The sequence below is a fragment of the Hyalella azteca genome, unplaced genomic scaffold (genome assembly GCF_000764305.2).
Source record: "Hyalella azteca isolate HAZT.00-mixed unplaced genomic scaffold, Hazt_2.0.2 contig15126, whole genome shotgun sequence".
In the NCBI taxonomy this organism is placed as follows: Eukaryota; Metazoa; Arthropoda; class Malacostraca; order Amphipoda; family Hyalellidae; genus Hyalella; species Hyalella azteca.
The window spans coordinates 1-6,512 of record NW_025944987.1 but is presented as its reverse complement, the minus strand read 5'-3'; positions in this window follow the sequence as shown (position 1 = coordinate 6,512).

The window sequence follows — 6,512 nt, the reverse complement described above, 5'->3', positions numbered from 1 at the left end:
ACTAATAATATAATAATATCGTATTATGTTTACGTCCGGTCTCTTAAAGTGTTCCAGCAACATATTTTCCATTACTAATTATTTAAATGTGTTAACTTGTGGTGCAGTAAGAAATAGATATTAAATTGTTTGAATATACTAAACAAGTTGACGCGTTGAAATCCAGATGCTAGCACCAGCAGTGGCAATGAAAGGAACTACTTTATTCTTTAGTATATTTACTATAATAATAACAATATATTATTCTGCTTAGGCACAGTCTCTCAAAATGTTGCAGCAACACATTTTCCATTACTAATTATTTACATTTATTTGTTTGTGGTAGATGTGTATAAGAGACAGAGCTCAATCTTCAAGAAAACTGTCATTGGTTGAGTTGACAACTGGAGTTGACATAGGCTTAAGTCATCTAATCTTATATTTTCACGCCTGATATACGCAATATNTTGCGCATAGTTGTGGTCATGTCAAAGCGGCCAGACTGCATTAACACGTGCTCAACTTTCAGTAAAGACAAATTTTATCGTTGCCATTTGACTGTTTTAGGATAAAATTAGAGATTTGGGTAAAACGTACATGGACTTTGTAAATAAATTTGTGCCACGTAAATGGCTTTTCATGGCCAAGATATGAAATTCACGGCTCAAAGAAATGGAATCACGGCTGGCAAATCCATAAAACCACGGCTTGAAAAATTCAGTTGCGGCTCGCCAAGTAGATATATTCCATGCCTGGCCTCCTAGGGAGTGGGGGATATACTGAACTTTTAGCTGTTGCAGCTTCATTATTAAAAATTAGTTGGCAACACATTCTGAATTACATTCTAAATTTGCCTTCTGGCAAATTGCCGCACTGTGAAATATGTGAATGTGGTGATAAATCTTGAATAGTGCAAATGACATTTTGGGCTTAACATCCATATCTTGGTGACAGTGTCAAAGCAGAGACTTTTTTAGACTCCTCCTCAAGTTTGTTTCTCGGTCCTATAAGTAGATCTGTACAGTATCATTATACTATCATAGATACCAGCAATATCATACTTGAGATATAGAATTGAATTTAGAGTAGGAGAAAATTAAGAAAGAATTGATTCTAAAAAATCTCTGGGCCTATACTTTCAAAAAAAGTTAAGAGATTGTAAGTTCATCAGCCAATAATTAACGGCCTATCGAGCAAAATCCACCAATCATAGACAAGAAAATAGGTCATAAATACTTACGTTCACTTGGCATGTTTTGAAAGTATGGCCCCTGGTTTGACACTAGGTGTTGGCTACGCAGCTTGCAAACTCTGCACCCTGCCCTGGTAGCCCCAGTGACAGGAGAAATAACAAGAGAGTGTAGATGTTACCATACAAAACCCGGAATTTGACCATGTGTGTACCTCAATAGAAAACTACTGTTCTAATTTGAGGGACCTTGTCAAGCAAATTTATTACTTTTTATTAGCATGCCCATCACAGCCCATGCATCGTCAAAGCTATTACTGTAGAGAAACTGTGTGAGAGTGTCACTGGACGGTCATATGCGCAAGCTCTCAAGGAAGTAGACTCGTGCCCCTCAACAGGCAACTGCTTGTTGGCAAAATTCAAATGAGGCTGTGAATATTGCTTCCTATCCAAATGCACTAAATGTAAATTGTAATAAGATCTGATCTCAGCTCTTATTATATGTCTCCTACTCCTTGCCAAATGAATACTGTAAATGTCCACAGATCTCAGGGCTCCAGCTCAAGTTTCAGTCAAGTTGTGAACCAACCAGCTTACAAAGCTTCCCTCTAGACAGATAGTGTAGACAGATAGGATACTACGCCCAGACCCAACCCACTCAAATGCAGCCTCTGCTGCAGAAATATGCACTTTCATAGCAGATGTTTAAATCAGCTTTCTTCATGCAGTCACTTTGCAGGCATGGAATTAATATACTGTTCAAGCTGCCACTAAAGCAAGCTTCCCACATTATTTTTTTGAACCATGAAATTCTTGCTAGATGAATTACCCCTGATTTGATTGTTAACAAAAGTGTATGATTGAGCTGTTTGATTTTAAATGTGTTGAAAATTTGTCACTTTGGAGTTTCAAGATTTCAGTAACAAGTTTGAAAGTTCCACTTGTTACTTAATAAAAATTGTAGAATTTTTAGGGTAAAATTTTGATAGAATTTACTGCATTTCCATGAATAAAATGCAGAATAGTAATGGTGGGCACAGCTAACCAAAAAGTTAGCTGTAATAACCATTAAACTGCTAACTAAAAAGTTAGCTTTTATAATGCTAGACCGATGAATTACTGAAAAATTTAGCTGAATTTACCGCTAACTTCTAGTATATAAATTTAGCTTTGTCTTAATTTTTGGGAGGGCTCTAAAACTCTGAAAAGCAGACCTAGAGAGCTAAACTTTTAATATTTTGTTGCATTGACAAAGAGCTTGCCAAAAAGTTGTAGCATGCCAAGATCAAATTATGATCAAGATGTACATAAATAATTAAAAGAACAAAAGAAATTAAGCAGTGGTTGACATTCAACATACAGTTTATTAAACTAATAAGAAAGTTTTAAACAAATAAGAAAGTATTAAATGAATAAAAAAGAATTAAAGGAATAAAAACGTATAAAATGAATAAGAAATACTGAAAAATAAAAACCCACAGGTAGAAGCAGGGTTACACACTAACTTCATGTCTCTAATGGCACCCTTGACCATATATGTTGCAAATTTACCTTTTTTAGTAAGTTAACTCCTAAATGTTTAGCCCCTGCTGGTCTGTATTGGCCTAACTCTATATTAACCAGTAATCAGTTTGTCTCCTTCTATTGAATTATTAATGGCAAAAAATTGTGCAATTATGATTTATCTTTTATTCCTAATTTTTCAGATTCCTTGATTTTGCTTGTAAAGTTCCAGTAATCAATTGTGTAATTTTTTGCATTTATATTAGTTTATCTCGGAGTGCCAGTTTTGAACTGTCACGGCTAACAATGCGTTGTAACACATAAGCATTCTAGAAACGCCTATTGTAGCTGTAGTTGACAATAATTTGTTTGAAAGTTTTAAGCTCATCAAAAATGGTAAGAATTTTCAGAAAAATCTTCAAAATGTGATTTTCTCCTCTTCATGTATTTTGTCAAATTTTTTTGGTGGGCCTAATGAATTTAATCTAGAAATAATTGAGGTGGAACTTTATTTGTGTTGATGACTTGTATTAAATATTATATAATTATATATATTACCTATATAATTATTATATTGTATTAAATTATATAATATTTTGTCCCAATGTCTACATCTGACTTGCCTATAGATAACTATTATTCAACAGGTAGTTCATGATTGGATTTTCTTTTCATACACTTCATACACATTTTTTTCATGAACATTCTAATCACTAATGCAACTTATTTTTTTATCTACAGTCACAATGACTGTAAGTAATTTAAATTTGTTCTTTTTTAGAGCATAACAATAATGTTTTAACTAATGTTTTTCCTTAGAATCTTCATCTTTTGATTATCATTTGAATTTGAATTTCAGATTACTAAAGATGAGATAGTGAAGAAGGTTTTGTATTGCCCAAGACTGCATCATCCTGAAGGTGAAGCATGGCAGGGAGTCTGCCTCTGCCATCATTGTTCTCCCCAGCAGGAGTAAAAGCAATTTGTGAGTCTAGAAAGAACATGTCAATGAACATGTGCACTGTTAGAAAAATTACCATTAACGGTATTACTGGCGTTTCAGTGGCCGGTCAGCACGTGAAAAGAAACACCGTGTCGCCGTTTTTATTCTAATTTAACGCTAGAAATCCGTAAAACATCTGATAAAAACGGCGAAACAGTTTATTTTCACGGGGCGACCGGCCACTAGAACGCCAGTGGGACCTTTTTTGCCTTTTCAGCGCATTTTATCATATATGGAAAAATGCACTATTGTGCTCGCCATGTCCGTCTGTTTGTCTGTCCGTCCGTCTGTCCGTCCGTCCGTGACCTGAAGTTTTTGTCGACGAGAAAATGCGCTCTCTGTCACTCGCTGCAGTGAGTACTGAGTTATATTTATTCTAACAGTGTGATGTTTTTTTGATGTTGTGAGCAACTGCAGCAATTCTCAACTTGCCTATCTGTCCTGCTAGAACATTTGTGTCATATTTTGGTCGAATGACCAAGGTATGACCTCGAAGTATTAATTCTAAACTAAATTATGAATAAGACTTCAATTTACCCAATTACCTTTTCTGATGCCATTACTAATTGATATAGCTTGGGTTTGAAAGTAATGCCTTTTTCAATTCTGTCAGAATTTTTTAGCGTCAATGATAAGGTTTTAAAAATTTCTTACAATATAAGAAGTTTTTCTGTATTAGTGTAGGGGATCAGGTTTTAAAAATTTGTATTTGTTACAATATAAGAAGTTTGTGATTATTAGTGTAGAGAAGACTTTAGATTAGGTTCATATTAGTAGTGGATTTCTGGGAAAATTTAGAGGCAGTGAGAGGTTGGCTAGATGTTTCAAAAGGTGCATTTGTTCTGATGTGATGGCTGAATGTCTGCTCTAACTTGCTGTTATTTTCAGTTACAGTTCTAAATGCATGGATTTTAAGGGTACTAAAATCATATTAATGTATGTTGTATCATTTTTTACAACACTTCTTCCTACGCGTGCGATGCAAGGAGGCTGTAGCGGGACATATTTAAATAGATAATTCATTTAAATACATTTTTATTTTTAACTTCACTTCCTGTTGTTTGTTTGTTCTGTCTGCTACAAATCTTATAATCAATATTTAACACACTTCTACCTGTCCAATCAATATGAAATTTTGTACACTTGCATAAAGTCAGAGACTATTTATGAAACAGTTGACAGAATAAATAATTTTGAAAATTTACAAAATTTTTAATTGTTAGAAAAATTTGGAAAACTATGTAATTTTTTTTATATATGAAAATAAAAGTATAAATTCATTGTACATGTGTAACATCAAAGACTCTGGATTCTTTAGAAGTGTTGTCATTAAAAAGTAATTTTTATACGCATATTTGATTCTACCTACCTCTAAAGTTCTTTATTTCCATTGGATTATTAAACATTAAAGTTCATCTTCTACCTACCTAAATTGTCATAGGCTTCATTGCTGACCTTACTGCCACATTACTTACTGGATCAAAACTTGCCTTTTCACTTGAATTATTGTATTTAGCACTTTACGTTGGACCTCCTATAACATTTTATCAATGCATTTTAGTGTAACTACGGCTTTGTCTTATCTTACTGATTCTACTTTTTTTCTTGACCTTTTCTTTTTAACGCATTTTTTCATTTATGGAAAAAATGCACTATTGTTCTAGCCATGTCTGTCTGTCTGTCCGTCTGCCTGTCTGTCTGTCCGTCTGTCCGTCCGTGACCTCAAGATTTCGTCTACAAGAAAATGCGCTCTCTGTCACTCACTGCAGCGAGTACTGAGTTATATTTTTTACAGTTTAACCTTTTCTAGTTACTAGTTATACTTGCAACTATTATTTCACTGATAGGCTTCTTAGCCTCTGTTGAAAACTGCAAACAGCAATTTTATAAATTTTTATAAAATTATGAAAAATTATGAGGTCAATTATTATTATTAAAAATTACGAGGTTGGTAAATTATGAGGTTAATAAAAATAAGTTTATGGAAGAGATAGTTTTAGTCTGGAAGCTATGGGATTTATTGACTTACAACACTGATTACAAGAAGTTTAGATTATGTTTCAAGCTGTCATTGAAAACATTTCTGGTGAATTTTTTTTTTTCATTTTACTTGATAGAAAGTTCTTTTAGTTAGAATTTAATTACAAATATTCTTTTTGAGAATTTTGAGTACCGGTAATCATGGTGCAGTGGTGAAAGCATTGAAGAGTTTGACTTGAGACCTGCACTCAATGGACAGTTCATATTATGAAATATTTAAATGTTACTGAACAACTGATGCTTGAAGCAGGTAAGTTGCATGAATGTAGCAGCGTATCAGCTCAGGCTGTATGTCAGTAGCCATTTTAATCAAGCCATTCATGGTTATCATGCACTGTTAGAAAAAACGGTGAAAAAACGGTCCCACTGGCGTTCTAGTGGCCGGTCGCCCTGTAAAAATAAACTGTTTCGCCGTTTTATCAAATGTTTTATGGATTTCTGGTGTTAAATTAGAATAAAAATGGTGAAACGGTGTTTCTTTTCTTGTGCCGACCGGCCAATGAAACGCCGGTAATATTGTTAACGGTAATTTTTCTAACAGTGTGTGAGTTAACTATAGTTGCTATTAAGGTAATATATTTACATCATACAACATAAGAGGAAAATTTCTATTTGACTAAACAATAGTGAAGAAAACGGGGGAGAGCGATAGTTCAAATTCAACTGTCAGGTCTAACTTCTGCGAATTTTTGATGATCTTTACTGTTTGTAATTTTTTTACAGTGATAGCATTTCTCTCAACACTACCGTCAAATGGGGTAATATGGGACAGGAGGGGTAATAAGGGACAGGAGGGGT